Below are 22,329 nucleotides of genomic sequence, written 5' to 3'. Positions count from 1 at the left end.
GCAAGGTGGTTCATACAGCCTACCTTGAACTGGACAATGCCTTTGATACTATTCCCCACTCAGGAATCATAGAAAAACTCACTAAGCTAGGCATCAACCCCTTATATCAATAGGTGGGTTGCAAACTGACTCACAGATAGAACCCACAGTGTGAAAGTAGCTGACTCCAAGTTAGGCTGCTGACCAGGCACGAGTGGAGTCCCACGGGGTTTGGTGCTGGGTCCTCTCCTATTTGGTATCTACTTCTCTGAAGTCCAGGCCAACACAAAGTGACTCTGGCTGACAAAGCTCACAGACGATTGCAAGTTGGGAGCTTTTATTAACTCCCCAAGTGATGTTAACATCCTACAGAAAGGCCTCATTGAGTCCAATGGCTGGTGTCAGAACCATGGCCTTAAGCTCAATGCCAAAAAATGTGTCATCATCCCCTTAGGGAAAAAAACATTTCCCATGAATTACCTAATCAATAGTAGCCCACTGAACACAGAAGGCATTATAAGAGATCTGGGAACACAGGTTGACAGCAACCTCTCTTTTGACCACACAATTGCCACTGTGGTCAGACAGTCTTTCTATGTGGCACATCTCATTACAAACGGTTTTGCATCCAGGAAGAAAGAGGTCATTGTCTCCCTCTACTCTTCCCTCATTAGGCCAGTCATCGAGTACAATGTCCCATTTGGCATGTACCTCACTAGACACCTGCAACAACTGGAGAGGCCACAAAAGTCACTCACAAAGAGGATCCTAGGCCTTAAACACTTGTCCTATGTGGACAGACTAAAAAAAACTCCAACTATTCTCTGTCTCATATCATCTACTTATAGGTGATCTCTGCTTGACACAGCTCTGTTAGAAATGCTACATCTAAAGAAATCCCAATCCCTCCACACCACATGCTCCAGAGGCCTCAACCTCATTACCACAATCAACAGATCATGCTGGAGGGACAGGCTCATAACCCAGAGATTGCCCATGCCTTGGAATAGACTTCCCATACATGTCAAGCAGAGCACTTCTCTGGCCCTCTTCAAGAGAAATCTTGGTGAGTGGATGGGAAATAGAAAAGTCACCCCAGGTATCACTCCAGTGGCTCTACTTGACAGAGGCACTGGGAACTAAGGTTGAGTGGCACAACGCCAGGGTAATCCTATGGGCTAGGCTTGTAAAGTCTCCAGGGCCATTAGCCTAGTACACACCTATGAACCAATGAAAAGAAAATTGTATATATATATATATATATATATATATATATATATATATATATATATATATATATATATATATATTAGGATGCTCTCCTGTGAGGAAAGAGGCAAACAAAAAGCTTTACAAAGCTGCCTTTCGCAATTTTGAAAGAAAAATGCTTACATCTAGCAGGCATATAAAACTGACTAAGAAATCAGCGAGACAAGAAGTGATCATTGACATACATGGAGGTCTTACAGCAGTAGAATAAAGCAATGAAGGAGTAGTGTCTTAATCTGAAAGGCAAGCAGGAAACGCGGAAGGATAGACACACTGAATGAGAAGACAGGTACCCAAGCAAAGTCACTGGCGTAACTTGGGTCTTAGAGAAAGAAGATATGGCAGTCTTTGCTGGTTTTATGACGGCAGGTATTTCCCTCATAAACACAAGAAACATGGTTTGATTCTCACCCATAGGCACTGTCATATTAGGCAGTCTGAAGAATGATTGCCTAGTATTTACCCATGAAACTACCTATGAACATATGTTGACAGCATACACAGGCTTACAGGTAATTAAAACTGAAAGATCCCATGTAATATTTCTCCAGGGGTTAATGGCTGTAGCAGGGAAGTTAATAAAATGTTGTTAAATTAGGAGACTTTAGCACTAAAGGGAAAAATCCTATCTTTGTTCTGAATGAAGGCTTGTCAAAATATAAGCAATATAGAAGAAAAAAATAGTTTTGTTTGAAAAGGATTTTTATACAGACACATTGAGCACAAAATGTGAGCTAGGATTTTGGCAACAAAGCCTGAGTTTTGGCTAAGGAAGTTAATGTTCACAATGTTATGCCTAGCCTTTTTGCAATTTTTTTTCATGCAAGGGACTAAAATATCTATGGACCCACAAGAAGTGATAAGCTATATACTAGAGCATGAATTTAAAGAGGTGAATGGTGACCTCTGCCTGATTCTGATGAGCTGAATGGTAGTTCAGCTGAGTGGGATATTGGAACTCGGGTGGAACAGGAGTCACACAATAAAAAACTGCAGAGATTGTTGGTTTACCAAGAACAGTTTCCATATATAAATACAGAATGCAACAAAATGAAATATACTTTTTGCAGTAGAGCTTGTGGATATAATATTGAATAAAAATTGATTTGTTTTGTAAGCTATAAGTACCGTGTAAGTTATATGTGATAAGCATCAGTATTATTTTGCATTTTCACCTGTACAGCTCATGGTTTGAAGAATGTGCCGGTAGTAACAGTATGCAATGTTTAATGGCGGGGAATAGGGGACAGAAAATGTGAATTAAAAATTGTGGAGTAGTCTTCATACTGATTGGTAATGTCGTATTACCTTGCACGCGGTCAATATGTGCAACTGGTTGGGATGTGAAGGCAATCTAACCAAATCAAAGAGAAACATACTAATGTATATCTTGTTTGATTGTGTGGATGTGCCTCACTAATTGTCAGTGGGAAAGAATGAAATTACTGAATGGCTGTTTAAATGCAACATAACTAAATTGTTTTAGGATAAGAAGGGTCTCTGGTGAGGCCTGCAGTAAAACAAATGGAGTGATAACTATTGACTATGTATGATTTCCAATTTGAGGACTATTCTGAAATGAATGTAAGAATTACCTGCTGGTGAAATTTAATTATATGATAAAAAGACACTAGAGGGGAAGTAGAGGAGGTCAGCCTTGGACTAAAGTTAAGCTGTAAGAATGCACACCTTATTCATATATGCTAAACCTAGCCCTAACCCTAAACATTACATAAGTTCATAGGTAAGTACTAGGCTAGCTGTCTTTGCGGACCATTTTTAGTTTAGCCAATTTCCAATTTTTGCTCAAAATAACCTATCCTATTCGGTTATAGATTAGCCTTCCCCATCCCATGATCGATCATTATATATTACCCCAATTATAATAACTATGATCATTCCACAGATAATTTGAGGGGACCTATGCATTGGATAAAGCATTTAGGAGATGCCTCTCTCCATTAGTAGTATTGCAGTCCTGGGATATATTTTCTGTTTCCTATCCATGGATTTAAGTTACACTTGAAAATGGACAGGGATGTATTTTGCTTTATGTGGATGTGGGGTCTGTTCTACAGCAGTGGTATCCTCTGCAAGATAAACCTCTCCCTCCAAACTACTCTGATTATGTTGATTTTGCAGAACAGGTTTAGATCATTAGACTGAGTATTTTTGATGCCATTTGATTTGCTGATGTGTGGTAAATCCATCAGTAATAAGTTGGAGGAAGCCTTGTATGCCAGACACAGGTCACATCTTAGCAGTCAATAGGATACCAAGTGTGGCGATAAAGCTTTGAGTCAATCCATGTAGGACATGTTGTTTAGGCCTTGTACCATTTTAGTAAGGTATCTCTATGTCCATTCCAGTTATTACATGTGACTGCTCCTATCTTGCAGTCATCTGCAAACTTAGCGCTCTTTGGAAATGGCTTTTACTTCAGAAAAATACATGAGAGGTCCTAGCACAGAACTCTGGGAGATTCCACTGGTGTCTGGTCTCTTTGTGGAGGTAACTTCATGTATTTTGATTATCTGCATCCTGTCTGTGAGCCAGTTGGCAATCCAGCCAACATTAGTAAAAATGCTTCCCTAACACTACCACTAGCATGACGACACATGTTTTCGGTTTTGTAGTTGGGATGTATAATATAGAGTATTTTTAACCAGACAGAGTTTTTAGATATTTTGTGATTTAATATTGAGTTTTCGGTGTTTTGTGGTTCCCACGACTTTTTTTTAATATTTTGAGGTTTGATATTTTGCATTTTAGAGCTGTTCAAATTCCCAGAAAGGTAATATGTGCAGTTTATACTAGCATCATGGGTTTGACTGAAATTTTTACAGTATATCAAATTGGACTCCCTACTCATGTCTACTCTTCAGAGAAATACAGGTCATATACTAGATCATTTTTCAAGGTATACATGTTTGTATGCATCCAATAGTGAATTCTGATCTTACGCCCAGAATGTCAGTTGTCATTTCATTTAGAACAGTAATGGAAGTTCTCAGTCTATTACTTCAAATTTGAGAATTTTTGTAAAATGGATTAAGCTATTAAAGATAGAGACAATAACTGAATTTAGTATGGAGGGGTAGTCACCACTATAATGTTGTTAAAATATAAAACAAGAAGCTGCAAAAGGAGTGAAAAAATGAACTAGGGACTTTACAAGGAAAATGACAAAGACTTGAAGGTTTTCAGGAATAAGCTTAAGCTTATTCCAAAGTAATTTAATAGTACACTATGAAATGAAAGGGATTAAGTAGGAAATAGATGATATCTTAGATCAGAAGTATGACTTCCAAGTAGAGGCAGGGCTGGTATAATGGTTACGGTGTTTACCTCACAGACAAAAAGGGAAATTGGCTAGGCTTAAAATGGCCAACGAGGGCAGCTATGAACCTATGAAAATGCCTATAAATATCAAATACCATAACAGAGTAAGTGTGACAGCAAAAATTGCAGATGTGTGACTCTGGACTTAGAACTGTTTAATTAGAAATCTGGTAAAGATAGCAGGCAAGTTTAGAAATTATTATGAAGCTTTATACACTGCCAAAACTAATGATAGATCAGACAAATCATTCCATGACTCCTTTAAGTACTGAGGAAATTTAATAAATGATGAACGGACATGCTCTGGGTAAAATCATACAGGGTGATAGCGTACTAATAGAAATTTAGAGACAACAAAAATGTTTACTTTTATCATTTATTTTGTTTCTAATTAGTAAACCATGTGGGTGCACATATCAAAGGGCCTTTTTCAGTCACAACCCAGGTAAATGGTATATTAGCCATACAGGAGACAATAACATATGTACAAGAAAGAGTAGAAGATAAACTTAACATGTATACCACATAAACATGACTTACATTCAGAACATGTTAACTTAATGAATATGGTAATTAAATTCAAGGTTAAGAAGAAACATCTAACAAGGGTAAAGTTTGAAACACTACAGAAGATAGCTAACACTAAATGTGTAAAATGCTATTTTGTAGTAAGGAAGTAAGAGTTTAAAGAGTTGATGGAAGAATGGAAGCAAGGTAGATGGTGAAGGTTAGGGCATTGTGGCAGGGTGAATCTATGTAAAGAGTTGGGGGGAAGGGATATAGACACAGAATACTTGTTAGGACAACTGAGGAAGGAAGGAAGGAGTAAAGGAAGTAGGGAGGAATGTCCCACAAAGGAGAAGGATAATAGCATTCATCCAGCAGATCATGACTTATATGTTGTTTATAATTGTATCTTGGTGATATTGGAAAAACAATGGACACTTAAGGGTTAACATGTAGTAAGGTGTACTGGGGTGTGGGTGGGGGCTTAGACAGTGCCTCATTTGTGTTAACAACCATAGCTGTATTACAACTGTTATATATATTTTGTTTCCCAAAAGCCTTGTAGTCTATTTCACTTCTAATCTGTTTTGAGAGACTCTTCCAGTTTGTTGGGATCAGATTCATCCAGCTTTTTTTGCTGGTTATTGCCTTTTTAAATCAGGGCCTGTCCATATCTGCAAAGTAGCTTAGATCATATTTAGAGGGTTTTAATGTAATTGTTAATACAGGCTAGGGATGATCTGCTACTGACTGAAAGATAAGTTTCAGGGAATGTAGGGCACTGAGACAACTGAGAATTATGCCAGTGGCTAAAATTAATTTAATGATTAAAGATTAAGTGAAGTGCCTGGAAATTACCATAGAGGATCATAGATATGATGTTCACCAGCTGATTCTTTTTGTCCATGGTTTGATTCATTCTGCATCTATTTCCCACTGTCTGACTCTGAGCAAGTCCCTTAGCCAAACAGCTGTCTAAGGTAGGCCCTGAAAAATGACACTTGAGTCCAGTGAGCTTACTTGGATAAAGTAAATAAATAAGAGCAAAACTGATAACACCAAGAAGAGTAGTTCCAGAACCGCAAAGTGAAGACAATAGTTCGTAAAAAAGGTAAGTCCTTTATTAGTTGCCAAGTGGTAAAAATCCAAAGACAGTTGGTACAAAGCAGCAAAATCAGACCAAATGGTAAAATCCAAAGTCAGTAGGTACAGAACAGCAAAATCAGACAAGTGCTTTCGCTTGGAGAATGCCAAGCTTTTTCAAGTCAAAAACAGTTGCCTGCAGTGAGGCAACTGTTTAAATGAGAATGTTAATTAGTCACATGTTTGGTTAGAGCTGAATTGCATTAAGAAACAATTGAGACTGTTTTGAGCAAAAGAACAGCCAAATAATAAAATGAAACATTAAAATGTGCATAGGTTAAATTGACATTGCATTGTTTATACATGACTGGTAAACCAAGTGAGTGTTATGATATAATTAAAAACTTTGTTTGTCCAAAAGGTTTGGATAGAAATACAAATACAAATACAAGTGGAAGTTTAAAGAAAGCTGTGTGTGATCCAAGTGAGTTTGAAGTCAGCAGTCCTGTGTAATATGAGAATCAGTGTAGTACTGTTATGTTAGCCTTAAAATAGATGTTATGATGCATATGAATTTGCACTACTTGGTGACTTGGGGCAAGTGTGTTCAATGGGCAAAGAAACAGTGTTGAAAAATAGTGAAAATAGGATGAGACATGCTATAATCTAGCCCTTCTGAGCTTCAGAACCGAGCCTATACTAAGTGTGCCATTTAACCCCGGGGGCCCGCCTGCATCTAACTTGAGTTGCCAGACAAGCTCCCTGTATTCCAAGGTCGATTCCCAGTCCCTCCTCTAATGTTAGGGTTCACTTGTTCAAGGATCATGAAAGACAACTTGTAGTTGGGACATGTAAGTGAGTGTTTGAAAAAGCGTTGCTTTCCTTTTTCTTTTCAATGTCGTAAGTGTGTTCGTGATAGCCTTTTCCTGAATTCCCTCTCTGTTTTGCCCACATAAAAGGCACCACAGGTGGTGCAGAGCCCGATATAAACAACCCCTTTGTTCCACATGAAAAGTGACAGGGGATCTGATATAGGTGTGTCTGGATGCAAGGTAGATGTGGGATTTGTTTGCAATGAGAGGACATTGCTTGCAGGCACCACATTTGAAGGTGCCCTTGTTGTTGTGAGAGTTGTGAGTAGTTGCAATGGGTTTTCTCTCGAAGATGTCTTTGAGGTTTTGCCCCCTCTTCCTCACAAAATTAGGTTTGTCCGGAATGATACTCCTGAAGTCGTCATTGCCAGCCAGTACAAACCAGTATTTGGATACAATAGTTTCAATTTGTTCAGAGTTGTCGGAGAAAGTGTAAATGAAATTGCCATCCATTTCTTTGCTCTGTTGTAACATGAGGTTGGGGATCTGCACTTGCATGCGTCCAAGCAGTGGGGGGTATAAGGAATCCCTTTGGCAAAGATTTCATCTTTTAGTGAGTTGAGCAAGTTCTCAGGATAGCCTCTTTGGGTGAACATGTCATGTAGATTGTGAGTCTCTTCTAGAAAATCGGAGAGTTTACTGCACATTCTGGATGCTCTTATAAGTTGGCCCTTGACTATGCCCTTCTTTTGATGAAAGGGTGTTGACTCTCATAGTGTAATAGACAGTTCGAAAAAGTGGGTTTCCTGTAAACCTTGGAGTGTAGTTCCAAGGATTGGGCATCCCTGTAAATGGTAGCGTCAAGATAGTGCAGATGTTCATGACTGATGTTGTGTGTGAAAGTCAGAAACTCTGTGGTACTGTTGATGTATTCCAAAAAACTCGACAGTTGGAGTTCAGTACCTTTCCAAATGAGGCAGATGTCGCCAAGCTATCTGAAATAGAAGGAGACAAACTCCCCCCTAGTTGTGCCAAAATGTAGTCCTGTTCCCATCTGTGCAAAACCACATTGGCATAGTTGGTGGCACAGGAGGCCCCCATTGCTACTCCTTTTTCCTGTTTGAAAAGTTCCCCATTAAAACAAATGTAGTTGTTGTTTAAGACTGTGCTCATCATGTCAATAATTAGATTGATGAAGTTGTTACCCAAATTCGTTTCTTTGGTGAAAAGTCACTAAACCAGTCTAGTCCTGTAGAGTGAGGAATACTGGAAAAAGGTCTTTGATGTCAATGGTGACCAGAAAGGAGGAGGGGGGCAGTTGGACACAGGAAAAGTTTCAGAAATTCCCATGAATCTTTGCACACGTATGTGAGGGCATGGGTATGTTGTTTTGTGATGTGGTCAATGAACTTGGCAATAGGCTCAGTCACACCCCCGCACCGAGACAATGGGTCTGAAGGTCAACGGACTGGTGCCCTTGTGGGTCTTTGGGATTCAAGATAACTGGTACAATTGGTTTGTTGACAAGTAGAAAATTGTAGAGTTTTTCATTAATGGATCCCTGTAGCAAACTGTCATACAAAGAGGATTTAATTTTTGCAAGTGCGATGTTGTATTCATTTCGGACGTGAGGCAGTATTGGGTGTCATCATGCAGTACATGGTGCATGCTAGCCTCATAAGCAGACTCGTACATGAGAACCACACCACCACCTTTATCAGGTTTCATGATTCTAATATGCTCTTCAAACAACTTGTTAATGTATTCAAAGTCTTGTGTTCAGGTTGGTTGAGTGTGGTCTGGGGGTTGTCGTACATGTTACGCAAGTCCTGTTCAATTAATTCCTCGTGATAGCTTAAGAAGTGGGTGGGTGGGGGATTGAAGGTACTCTTCCTACACAGTCCTGTGGGTTGCCAAGTTTGTCCTTTGAAAAATGTTTGAGGTTGAGTCCTCTGGTGAATAACTTGAGATCAACTAGTAACTGAGCCAAATTTGCTCTGTTAGTGGGGACGAAATGGAGTCCTTTGGTAAAAGATTAAAGGCTGTGTCATTAACCACCATGTCTGTGTAATTAAAAATAGTAAAGTCATTCTTGGTATAAATAGTGCAATTGGCATGCTTGGTTGTAGTGGTATTGGAGCAAGGCAGGATAGAGTGGTCTGCAGGTTCAGTACAGGGGGAGGTGTCTTTGGGGGTTTGCCACATCTTGGGTGTGGGTGCCTAGAGTTATTTGTTGGTCCACCTCCATCCAGTCCTCTGTGGTTTTGGTCCCCAGGCCCCGGCCCTCCCGGTGCATGGGAAAATCCTGCTCACGTTGTCTCTTGTCTTTTTCAGCCAAACGCTCACTTCTCCGTGGGACGTGGTGTGTGTCTGGCTGAAAAACTTCATCCCGCCATTACCAGGAATGCTAGTTGATCTAATGGTTTTGGAAAATTTATTGTGACAGGGGTAAGCTATGTCATTCCTATATTCATCTAAGTCTCTATCGAGCTTTCTAATTTTCCGATTCATGACCTTATTACAAAATAATCTACATCATCGAACACCTTGTCATATTCATGTTTGACCATGGAGAAATGATTGTCAGAAATAACCAATTGGTGCAAAGCATTCAACTCAGTGTTTAAAATATTGGCTTTACTCGTATTCTGAGCTCATTAACTTCATTATTTCGATCCCTGCATTATCAAATATGTCACACATCTGTCTATATTGTACAGTGCCATGCTTAACATAATTAGGAAATTTGAAAACCGTAGTCCCTTTGGGATACGTTTAACATTGATACACTCATATAAATAGTCTATTTCCATTTGATTGCTTCTCAGGCTATACAGTTTGTTTTAAAATCATCAAAGTCACCTTCAATAGAGGTGGAGTTAATTGAACGAACAGTACCTTTCTGGAAAATAAAGGGTTTGTTAGCCCAGTCAGCAAAATTGAAATCCTTTGGTTTGTCCTTCCCTCGCTTGGTTCTAGTGAGGTTGGAGGACCTGGTACTGGGAGCGTTGTTGTGAGCGTCCGTATCAGCATTAGTTGTAATGTCCGAAATGTTTTTGCTGTGTAGATCTAGTGTGTACGTTTTGTTAGCAAGAGTACCAGCTGAAGGTGCAGAGTTGTTAGAAACATTGTCGGCGTTGTGCATGCAGCAGCCCTTTCAGCTCAGCTAGCATGCTAAGAACCTCATTGAACTCCGTGCGTGAAACTGGAAGTGAATTGTCAGCATCTTGAAGCAAGAGCGGTAGCCACAGGATCAACGTCCACAGCAGCGGTCATGGTACAAAGCACCGTTGAAGAAAAATAAGAGCAAAACTGATAACACCAAGAAGAGTAGTTCCAGAACCGCAAAGTGAAGACAATAGTTCGTAAAAAAGGTAAGTCCTTTATTAGTTGCCAAGTGGTAAAATCCAAAGACAGTTGGTACAAAGCAGCAAAATCAGACCAAATGGTAAAATCCAAAGTCAGTAGGTACAGAACAGCAAAATCAGACAAAGCGCTTTCGCTTGGAGAATGCCAAGCTTTTTCAAGTCAAAAACAGTTGCCTGCAGTGAGGCAACTGTTTAAATGAGAATGTTAATTAGTCACATGTTTGGTTAGAGCTGAATTGCATTAAGAAACAATTGAGACTGTTTTGAGCAAAAGAACAGCCAAATAATAAAATGAAACATTAAAATGTGCATAGGTTAAATTGACATTGCATTGTTTATACATGACTGGTAAACCAAGTGAGTGTTATGATGAAATTAAAAACTTTGTTTGTCCAAAAGGTTTGGATAGAAATACAAATACAAACACAAGTGGAAGTTTAAAGAAAGCTGTGTGTGATCCAAGTGAGTTTGAAGTCAGCAGTCCTGTGTAATATGAGAATCAGTGTAGTACTGTTATGTTAGCCTTAAAAATAGATGTTATGATGCATATGAATTTGCACTACTTGGTGACTTGGGGCAAGTGTGTTCAATGGGCAAAGAAACAGTGTTGAAAAATAGTGAAAATAGGATGAGACATGCTATAATCTAGCCCTTCTGAGCTTCAGAACCGAGCCTATACTAAGTGTGCCATTTAACCCCGGGGGCCTGCCTGCATCTAACTTGAGTTGCCAGACAAGCTCCCTGTATTCCAAGGTCGATTCCCAGTCCCCTCCTCTAATGTTAGGGTTCACTTGTTCAAGGATCATGAAAGACAACTTGTAGTTGGGACATGTAAGTGAGTGTTTGAAAAAAGCGTTGCTTTCCTTTTTCTTTTCAATGTCGTAAGTGTGTTCGTATAGCCTTTTCCTGAATTCCCTCTCTGTTTTGCCCACACTGCAGGCAACTGTTTTTGACTTGAAAAAGCTTGGCATTCTCCAAGCGAAAGCGCTTGTCTGATTTTGCTGTTCTGTACCTACTGACTTTGGATTTTACCATTTGGTCTGATTTTGCTGCTTTGTACCAACTGTCTTTGGATTTTTACCACTTGGCAACTAATAAAGGACTTACCTTTTTTACGAACTATTGTCTTCACTTTGCGGTTCTGGAACTACTCTTCTTAAAGTAAATAAATAAATAAATGCATGCATAATTTACTAAGGTATGTAATATCCAGGAAATTTAGAATGTTAACTTTGAAGTGTCAGTGCAACTTTTTATATACCAGCTAGACTGCAGAAGATGTCTTTCAGGCAGACTCCATATGCTGGCCATTTGACTCAAGTGTACATGTGTGCTGGGGAGGACATAGGCTTATACTTTTTTATCTTGATAGAAATTGAATACATATAAGCTGGGGTTGCAATAATTATTAGGAGACACACTTGGTAAGACAGCAATGCTTACTAAGTTACTTATGATAAACTAATAAGAGCTGGCAAAAAAAAATTAAAAGGCATTAGTAAACCTAATAATGACATAGCCACAACAGAAATAACTAGGAATTGGAGATCTAATATTGAAACAGCTATCGGCAATGGAGTAGGTGTAGTAATTGCAAAACAAGGATTCCTGACATAATTTTGTCTTAGGTTTGATGCTGTGGTATAAATATAAGAACACATTGTATATGATTCTCACTCTATGCATAAAGCATGTATATATTGTATATTTTTACTCACTCTGTATATATAATTTTATCAACTGTCTTTATTCTCTCAAGCCAACTATGATATTCACTTTGTATATAATATATGTATATATTGTGTCTTTTACTTACTCTGTATATAATGTCATTTTATCTACTGTCTTTATTCTCTCAAGCCAACTATGATATTCACTTTGTATATAATGTATGTATATATTGTATTTTGTCATTCACTTCATATATAATGTCATGTAACTATTTTGTTTTCCCTGGGCTGAAACTGAAATGCATCCAATGGGATCAGTGTGCTTGATTGCAGATAACAAATTAAAAATAAAGCAAAATAAAATGCAATAAATAAGGAATTGCTGCAATTCAATACTACAAGGTAAGCTGACTGTTGATGTGGGCGTTTGTAAACAAAGACAAATGATTTTAGTTAACTTGCCTATGGATTGAGTAAACAGGACTGGCTTCATAAATGACAGGGACTGACTCCACTAATTGAAAACAGGAAAAGAAAGAACAGACTGGAATTGCAGTCTTCTGAAGAGACCAATAGAGTGATACTGCCAGTTGTACTGAGGACAACGGATCAATGTAGGACAGATGCATGATGTCCAGAGTGGAAAATCATGATGTGAATTTGTGTGATTTTACTTTGATTTGCATTCTTGAAATGTATAATGTACTTAAAGTGGGTTCAGTATATAGTTAAAAGTTTCTTTTATGGTATTTAATATTTGATCTTTGAGGAAGGAACCTTTGAATGTAAAACTACATCTAAGTTTTGTTTGAACAATTGTTGAAATGAAATGTACTTGCATTGTTGTTGTGATAGCTTCTGGTGTTTTATATACTTCTACTACATGTAAAACTATGTGCAAAAAGTTTGTTTTCATATCCTTGTCAAATGCAGACTACTACTGTTAAATAAAATTAAGAATTCAATACATAGGAGGTTCAGATTCAAAAGTTTACTAGTGTACACCAGGAGGCAAAAAACGTACAAGTACAGAATTTTGTCTGACATGAAACAGGAAGCACACAATTTTATATAGGTTTAACATTTAAGCTATACCCACCTTACTGACATGATATGTCACAGGGCATCTACATCACTTTAGCTTACAGTCCTTTATTCATAAAATTGTTGATGCTGTATATTTAAAAAAACTTTTCCTCTAGATACAATACGGCCTTGCTATCCAGCTGGTCAGACATAATGTCTTTCTGTAAAGTTACTTCTTCAAGGTTTCATATCAGTTTGAATACAATAGCAGCTTCAGTCTTTTAATACATGTCTTTGTTCTCTGTTACATTTTCTCACACAGCTGCGTGCTATCTCAGTAACATATATACAAGGCCAAATCATTCCAACAGGAAAGAGCAGAAGATTTCATTATTTCACACACTTAATTTCCTGACCCAGCAGATAATCACTTGTGAAAAGCATAAACATTAAAACTTGCTAAGCTAGCATTCTGCAAGGGTCAGAGATCAGCTTTTGCTTCAAGCCACACTGCAGTTTCAAAACTACTTACATTTACACATGAATTTATCTGTACTGTTATATGATTAATAGAATAAAATGCATTATATACTACTTTGCTTTTAAACTAGCATTTCTCATATATTTAAATACACATTTTTCTAACATTTTCCCCCCTATTAATACTTTTTATTCTATTTTGAAGTATGCATAGTGTCATTTTCATCTCCTAGCCTTTTCCACTTAGGATTTTCAGCTAGGTGAGTCATTCAATCTATACTTCAGAAAAAGCGTCATCTGAGATCAATCTTTCAATCTCAATATCTTGGTAAAAAGTTTCAGTAACAGATACATCAATAAAATCTTTGATTAATCTTTTCATGAAGGGAATTCCACAGCAAACACATGCTCCTATTAGGAGTATACCCACACAAATGGCAATCAGAATATTCATTAGGATGGAACCCCACCCCCCAAATAGATTCTGGAAAAAGTCCATCCGTGGGTTTGGGCCTGGTTCAGTCATGGCTGATACTTGCTGAATTACCTCTAGGTGGTTATTAATCTCATGACGATTGTCAGGAATATAAGCACAGCATTCTTCTTTGATAAGCACACACGTACCACCTCTCGCCGCTAGGGTGAAGTCAAGAGCCATCCGATTTTGTAGCACAACAGTTCTCATTGCATTCAATTCATCAGTCACCAGTTCTAGGGTGGAAAAAGTTGCATTACTCATTACTTTGAGAAGTTTTGACAACTTCCTCAGCTCCCAGATCGATTTGACTGCTCCATAGGCTGGGAATATTCCTGCCCAGGATATAACACTGTCACTCAAGTCCATATGAGTCAATTCGCTTTTGTCTTTTACTGAATTATGGTCTTTCCAGCCAGCTTCGATCTTTCCAACTGGATTCACAGGTTTTTTAACTGGACCTTCGGGTTTTCGGGCTGCTTCTCTTACGTTTCGTATCTTACCCAAAGGTAATTCTGCAGTATGTCTTATTGCCGGAACCAAGTAACCCAAAAAACAACTGCCGGACCATTTCTAAGGTAACCATTTATATGCCTTTTTCCCACAAATAAAATAACAGTTTTCTACTTTAGTACTAATACGTATCAGCCCTGTATGAAACATTTTCTGATCTATAACTGACAATTGTTTAAACAAAACTGGATTTTTTTGAATGTCATTCATAGTTGTTTTCAATGAGTTCAAATACGAATCATAATTAGTATTGCAAAAAGTATTGCCATTACCATTCTTAATATAACATCGGTAAGATATGGTTATATTACAATTGCTCCAGCCCACCTGGAGGGTGTCATTTTTGAAAAAACATACAATTCCTTTTTGTGTGACAGGTAAAAATAAAGCTATTTTGTCCTGTGATCTCACAGTTCCTGTATCAAAACGTAAATTCTCCCAAGTCTCATTTATCCCCAAAGGGACAGCGGACATTATCAGTCCTCCATATGCTGTCGGTATAGCTGTACAAACCCAGCAATTTGAAATGTTCATAGTCTCTGCATATACACGTTTCATGGCTAGGTATGTGTTAAAATTTGGATGCCAGTCTATAGACGTTTCATCACGCCTTCCCACTTTCACTTGTGTGGTTGTGTGTAGGATAAACCACAGCAAGAGGAAAATTGTCACAATTACAGTTAATAAATGTACACACAACAAAATGATTATGCAACATTTCTGGGGTTGATCTAAACTTCTATTCACTTTGTTTTTGGCCATCTCGGTCTGGTTGTGCATCAGTCACAAAGTTTTTATTAAGTTGAAAGTTCTTTACCGGTTTACAATGCATCAAATGAACCCAGGACGTCCTCTCAGCCACTCTAACTGCAGTAGGTGTTGCCAACAGAACCTGGTACGGTCCCTCCCACTTTGGACTCACCCAATTCTTTCTTTTCATCACTTTCAGCCAGATCCACGACCCTGGGGCCAGGACTGCTTCCACCTGTCTGGTCTGTTCCTTATCTGAAAAAGAGTTAAACTGCAAAACAGATTTATTTGTTAACAGTTTCCTCATATAACTAGCTAATGAGCTGTCAGCCTCTTGCTCTGCAGGCATGAGAGCTTTCCACTGAGGTACATAATATGCTCTCCCAAAAACCATTTCAAAGGGAGTCAAACCCTATATATTTGGAACCATTCTCATACTCAACAGTGCTAAAGGTAGACAGTATATCCAGTTATTTTGGGTTTCCTCAACTAGTTTCCTTAGCTTATTTTTTAGGGTACCATTGTACCTTTCCAACAGTCCTGCTGACTGTGGGTGGTAAGCACAATGGTTCTTTAAGGAGATACCAAAAAATCTCCCAAGCTGGTGGATTGTCTGATTTACAAAATGTGTGCCATTGCACTATAAATCCTCTCCGGAATGCCAAATCTAGGCATTACTTCTTTTATCAGGGCTTTTGCCACTGTTGCTGCATCCAGGTTTTTAGTTGGAAAAGCTTCTACCCATTTAGAAAACATGTCTACAATAACTAAACAAAACTTTTTTTCCTTCACATTTATTCAATTCTATAAAATCCATACAAATAGTATGGAACGGATATGGTGGTATAGGAAAACTTCCTTGCTTGGTTTTAAATGCTCCTTGTGCATGGTGCTTGTTACAAGTATGACAAGCTGCACAAAATTGTTTTGTGTAGTTTATGTATCCATATGTTTGGAATATTCGATTTACTAACTGTACCATCCCCCCTGTTGAGACATGGCACTGCCCATGGCTCAACAAAGCTGTATATCTAAATAAATTAGACGGCAATATCGGTTTTCTTTCTTTGGAAATGTACAGTCCATTCTCAAGAATTGCACCTCGTTTTACCCATTTTTGTTTTTCTGCTTTTGTAGTAAGCGTCTGCATTGTTTTTAACATGTCTAAATCTAAAATCTCAGAGGGTTGTAATTCCTCATTTAAAAGTAAAGTTTCTGAGTCTGAGGCTGCTTGCTTTGCAGCTGCATCAGCTTGTGCATTTCCTTTCGAAATCTTATCCTGTTGTTTTGTATGAGCTACACATTTACAAATAGCTACTTTGGTAGGTAACTGAATAGATTCTAATAACTCCAAAATAAATTGCGCATGGTTAATAGGTTTTCCACTAGATGTTATCATTCTTCTATTTTTCCATTGTTGTGCAAATACATGTACTGTAGAAAAAGCATACTGACTATCAGTATATATGTTCACACACTTGTTTTTTGCTAAAGTACATGCCCTCGTCAAAGCTATCAATTCTGCTGCTTGTGCAGATAAGTTGTATGGTAAGGATTGAGCTTCTAAAATTTCAGTGTCTGTAACTACTGCATACCCTACCAGATTCTTCCCTGTAGGACCCCTTCTGCATGAGCTGTCCACATAATATGTCACCTCGGCATTATTCAAGGGCATATCTGTAAGATCTTGTCTAGGTAAAGCTAACTGTTCAATTTCCTGCAGGCAGCTGTGTGGTGTGCCCTCCACAGGAGTTGGAAGTAATGTTGATGGATTCAATGTCATACATCGTTCAATTGTCATATGAGGTTGGCTCAGCAGTATAGTCATACATTAAAGATGTCTAGCAGGAGAAAGGTATGCCACTTTCTCTTGCAGTAAAATTATTGCAACTGCATGAGGCACTCTCAATGTGAGAGGGTGGAATAACACCACTGAGGCTGAAGCCTGTACTGCCATTGTGGCTGCAACTACTGCTTGTACACAGTGAGGCAAAGATCGCGCCACTGGGTCTAACTGTGATGAATAGTAGGCTATGGGTCGTTGCTTGTCCCCATGTTGTTGCGTCAATACTGATGTCATATATCCTTGCTTACAATCTACGGTCTGAAAAAAACGTTTGTGATAATTTGGGAGTCCTAAAACTAATGAAGAAGCTATCAACTGCTTCAACCTGCAGAAAGCTGTTTCTGCTTTGGTTGTCCATTGTAAGATATCTTGTGCTGCCATTGGTGTCTTATATATCAAGTCAGTCAGTGGAGCAGATTCCAAAGCATAATTTGGTATCCAGCTCCGACAAAAATTAGTTGTACCTAAGAAAGACATCATTTCTTTCTTGGTTGTTGGTTATTTTGTCTGACATGAAACAGGAAGCACACAATTTTATATAGGTTTAATATTTAAGCTATGCCCACCTTACTGACATGATATGTCACAGGGCATCTACATCACTTTAGCTTACAGTCCATTATTCATAAAACTGTTGATGCTGTATATTTAAAAAAAACTTTTCCTCTAGATACAATACGGCCTTGCTATCCAGCTGGTCAGACATAATGTCTTTCTGTAAAGTTACTTCTTCAAGGTTTCATATCAGTTTGAATACAATAGCAGCTTCAGTCTTTTAATACACGTCTTTGTTCTCTGTTACACTTTCTCACACAGCTGCGTGCTATCTCAGTAACATATATACAAGGCCAAATCATTCCAACAGGAAAGAGCAGAAGATTTCATTATTTCACACACTTAATTTCCTGACCCAGCAGATAATCACTTGTGAAAAGCATAAACATTAAAACTTGCTAAGCTAGCATTCTGCCAGGGTCAGAGATCAGCTTTTGCTTCAAGCCACACTGCAGTTTCAAAACTACTTACATTTACACATGAATTTATCTGTACTGTTATATGATTAATAGAATAAAATGCATTATATACTACTTTGCTTTTAAACGAGCATTTCTCATATATTTAAATACACATTTTTCTAACAACTACCTCATGCCATAGTTACTGCTAGACTGAAACAAGTTAAACATTGTGTCTTGCAGTCGTCCTGCTATTGTTCTCTGGTAGCCTAGTTCTGAAATGTAAGTTTTCCTTTCTTGAGAAGTGCAACAGTGTATCATGTTTTGTCTTAAATGTGTTACAGTGTGTCATTTTTATCTTTATAACTGCTTCTGTAGAGATACCATACTATTCAATGCCATTTTCTTTCCTCACACAAACCATAGTTCTTGCCTGACTGGTATAGTTTAAGCGTCAGTATCTTACAACGACTGTGCTATTGATATATATTTAGTAGCTTAGTCCTGATTATGTATTGTGATAATCATAGGTTGCATTCTGTCACTTTACTTTTACCTAATAGAGTCTTTTAGTCAGAGCTGCCATATTAACATTGAGCCTTGATACTTGACTGTTAGAATTGTACTGTTGAGCTACTGACTCCCCCTTTAAGTGCTATCTGGCTTTCTTTTCACTATTTAACTGATTTTACCTCCTCTCCCTTGTCTAACCCTCCTGCACTCGTCATTCTAATCTATCCTTTTTCTCATTTCTAAAATACAGAAAGCTGTAAAGTTTACTGCCATGAGCCATTGTCACTGACATCTTTTTTTAATTATTTCTCTTTTCTCATAGTCTACACCCATATATACTTACACCAGAAGATATAGACAAGAAAAAAACAAAAAGGACTGCATGAACCCTTAAAACTCATCTGCACAGTTCTACAATCTCCATTGGCCAAAGTAGCACCCCTATGAAAAGGGTACTGAGGTAAATAGAAGGGAACCACCATAAAGTAGGGTTACTACTATTTTTCTGTTTGGACAAATTATAGTGCAGCCATTTAACTTTTCAATATACACTGTTGATGTACTTAACTACTGGCATGCATGCAGCATGAGGACCCCCACCTCCCATAGCAGCACTGCTTCTTTATAACATATTTTTCCTACAAGCTAAACATTTTAATTGGTTAAACCTATTTTACCATTACCATTAGTACTACCACCCACATCATAACCTGTTAATGTGCCTGTTAAATTAATCATGTTTTTTCTACCAACTAAAGCATTAAAAATAAATACATAAACAAATAATTAAAGAAATGAAGTAACGCTCAGTCAGGGACAGCATTTAAAGATTGTTTTTGTATGGAAAACATGTACTGACCTTAAGCCATCATTAATTGTTTTTCTTTTGCATCTCCCACTTTTGTGGGTCAGACCACTCCATTGCTCCCCTACCCTAATTCCCACCCATCCCCACTACTTCTAAACTTATACACACAAAACTCTACCCACTAATCAGAAATCCAATCAGAATTTTCATAGGGGTATCCTCATAGGCCTAGTAGGTTTTCTGATAAGGTTATCCCACTAATTGCTCCTTCTGTTCAAACCAGCTACTTTCCCCCTCCCTCTGTCTTCCCAACCTCTTTGTACATACATGCAACAAAACTCAGTAACAACATACCTCAATCAAAGATGAACTATACTCTCTATGCAAGCCCCAAACCCTCACACACTTATTCTATTATGTAATAATGCTTGTAATACCCTATGTCACTGCTTTGCTAATACTCATCACACATGCTACATCACTATCAACTCTATATACTACCAACAAATTATTCCTTCTCCACCTCCATACATCTTCCCCAGCCCAGCAGTTACTCCAATATCTCTTCTCAGTTATAATTATTTCACAACACCCTGACATATTACTCAGCTCCTAAAATCATTACCGCTCCACACACCAAACCATACCTTAAACCACTTACTACTACTGCTGCAAAAAAATATGATATACTATGTTCCTTTCTTATTTCCATATTACAACAATGTGGAGACATCCGCTGAAATCCAGGTTCTTACCCTAAACTACACCCTAGATTATGTCCCAATTACACCCTAGAACATGTCCCAAAACCTTAAACACAATGACACTAAACCTTAGAAGCCTATGTAACAAAATACCCCCTTCCATGCCTGGATTGACAAATACAAACCAAAAATCCTAGCCTTACCTGAAACTTGGCTAAACTCTCAGTGAAATGACACAGAAATCATGCTCCCTAACTTTAGCAGAGCAAGACTTACAGAACTCATAAGAAAGGTAGAGGAGTTGCTTATTTATTTATTTATTTATTTATTTTTATTTATTTTACATTTGTTAACCGGGCTAGTCCAACTGGATACATGTCCATTTTCAGTGGAGGCCCGGGGAGAAAAGCTCTGCTATCTACTACTTGACAAGTATATAATACAAGAATGTACAATAATAAACAAGGAGTTTAAACCACAATTAAGGATGTTCAGGCAATGGTGATCAGACAGAGACATAGAAGGTATGCAAGTTCAGGTAACTTAGCATGTACAGAATTAATTACATTATATATAGGTTTAACAATAAAAATTTGAGTGAAGTCTATTTTTAGAAGGGAGAGACAGTTAACCTACAGAAATGGAATGTGTAAAAATGAAAGAGTTGGGAGAAAGAGGAGAGGGGGCAAGAGGAGGGATGGAGTAAAAAAAGTCAGCTAGGTTTATTGCAAGAGCATAGTCAGTGGTTGATTAGGAAGTGTTTGAGTTTGGTTTTAAATAGTGGAGTTGAAGTAAGGGCTGTGAGGTCCAGAGGAAGTTTATTCCATATTTTGCCAACTGAGTTGGAAAATGTGGAGTCACCTGCTGCGTTCTTTGATAGAGAAGTTTGAATCAATATTTTATTAGAGGAGCGTAGGTTTTTCAGGTTGTTATAGGGTTTTATGAGGGTGGAGAACATTGGTGTATTCTCAGGGTGATGAAGGGCTTTGTGGGCGATAGTAAGTTGATAGTATTGAATTAGGTGGGGTAACTCCAGCCACCCTAGTTTTAGGAGATTCAGGCAATGATGTGTTCTATATGGAGAGGCAGTAGCAAATCTGGCAATATTGTTGTATGATGATGTAAGATTATTGAGATTATATTTTGAAAGATTAGTGTATATGGGGGAAGCGTATAATAGGGTAGAGATTAGGTGGGTTCTAGCTATGGTAATTCTAGCATCAGGAGTTAAGAAAGATTTGATTCTGTAGAGAGAACCTAGCTTTTTGTTAGTTGTTTTTATGATAGAGTTGATATGAAAGTCAAATTTTAGTAGGTTGTCAATAGTAATACCCAAGAGTTTGGTTGTTTGGTCTGGAGTGATTGGGGTGCCATTGTTAGAAGCGAGTGTGAAATTGATAGAGGGAGACAGGTATGTGGGTGCAAAGAGGAGAAGTTTGGTTTTCTTAGGGTTGAGGAGGAGACAGTGATTAGAGAACCATTTCTCTATAGTGGTGAAGGTTTTTTGGGTAAGGGAGTGAAGGTCAGCCTGGTTAGTGGCAGAGCAAATAATGGTGGTGTCATCAGCATATTGAATACAAGTAGTTAGAGGGGTGGCAAGGTGCAGGTCGTTAATAAAATGGAAAATAGAAGAGGACCTAAGAAGGAGCCCTGAGGGACCCCTATAGTGGTAGGGAGAAATTCAGAAAGATGGTTGTCCCATAAAACAGCTTGTTTCCGGTTATGAAGATAGGATGTGAACCAGTTTAAGGCAAGATTGTCGAGAGAGAGATTTTAAACGATGTAAGAGGAGTTGGTGATTGACCATGTCAAAGGCTTTTGACAGGTCTACAAAGAATGCTGAAGAAAGAATATTATTATTGCGATTTTTGTTAATGGAGTCTATGAAGGATAATAAGGCTGTGGTGGTGCTATGGAATGGTCGAAACCCATGTTGGCAGTTAGCTAGGAGATTATTACATAAGAGGTGGTTAAGCAACTGTTTGTGGATACATTTCTCCATTATTTTTGCAATAGGAGATAGCAGCGCTATAGGGCAGTAGTTGGAATACTCCAATGAATCACCCCCTTTGAAAAGAGGGATGATGTGTGAGATTTTCCAGACTGCAGGTATAGTACTTTCTTTTAAGGTCCTGTTAATTATATAGTATAGCATAGAGATAGGGTAGGCTAAAGCTTTTGCACCTAGCTGGAGGTATTCAGCTGGTAATTTGTCAGCTGAGGGGGTT

The sequence above is a fragment of the Protopterus annectens genome, chromosome 4.part1 (assembly GCF_019279795.1).
Source record: "Protopterus annectens isolate FY-2018-M chromosome 4.part1, PAN1.0, whole genome shotgun sequence".
Taxonomy (NCBI): domain Eukaryota; kingdom Metazoa; phylum Chordata; order Ceratodontiformes; family Protopteridae; genus Protopterus; species Protopterus annectens.
Note: the sequence above shows the minus strand (reverse complement) of the source record.